We start from the raw sequence: 979 nt of genomic DNA on the forward strand, positions 1-979 counted from the left end.
AGGGAGGGAGGGAGGGGGGGAGAGAGAGAGAGAGAGAGAGAGAGAGAGAGAGAGAGAGAGAGAGAGAGAGAAAGGGAAAGGAAAAGATTTCCTGACTGGGGTGAGGTGCTCCCCAACTCCCAAAGCTTTGTTTGGTGTTTTTGGTGCTTGGTGCTACCTTCAGAGGCTGATTGCTCTCAAATCAAGGGCCCAAATTGTTAGGACCTGTCAGCACCAGGTGTTAGAATTCGTGGCCACTCCCCCAGCTACATGACCGTGCATGTGCTGTTCAGTAGCAAGATGCTTAGCCATCCAGAGCCTGTGTAAAGCATGTGCTGCATGATCACGTAACCTATGCGCATGCATGAGGTGGCTATGTAAGCCCATATGCACATGTGTGTGGGTGACCCCCTATAAAAGCGGGTTCCACCTGTTCCTCCCCCTCTCTTCCTGTGCCTATCCACACCCCTTCTATTCACTGCCCTTAATAAACTCGGGGTGTGCATAGGCCACAGTGAGCTAAGCCATTGCCTTGAGTGAAGGAGTGGCCCTAGCAGCAGGCATGGAGAAGAGTGAAGGCCGAGAAACCAGCTGGACTCAGCAGAACCAATCAGCATCCCTTGGTCCCTGGTGTTATTCATTAAACGGCACTGTTTACCATGCAAGAGAAGCCACGCGGCACAAGGAAGCCTGCCCTAAGAGGTGTGCTGCCCGCTGGGAAGTGGGACCATACAGACACACCTTAGTGACCAAGCACTGAAGAGCCTCTGAGTCCTGACTCGGAGGACAGAGAGGGTGCAGGGCAGCTTCGCACAGGGTGACAGTGCCAAGCATGAATTCCCAGGTCTGTGTCCCTCACTCCAGAAGAGTATTTGGTGAGGGAGCTCACGGCACATTCTCCAGAGTCCCAGCCTCCCCTCCCCTGAGTACATGAGTGACTTGATTTCTCTCTACTAATAAAATAGCCGGTCTCTAAAATACTAATTACTAGTCAAGCATG

This window comes from Peromyscus californicus, unplaced genomic scaffold (assembly GCF_007827085.1).
Source record: "Peromyscus californicus insignis strain IS unplaced genomic scaffold, ASM782708v3 Scaffold_20__1_contigs__length_68692818, whole genome shotgun sequence".
Classification (NCBI taxonomy): domain Eukaryota; kingdom Metazoa; phylum Chordata; class Mammalia; order Rodentia; family Cricetidae; genus Peromyscus; species Peromyscus californicus.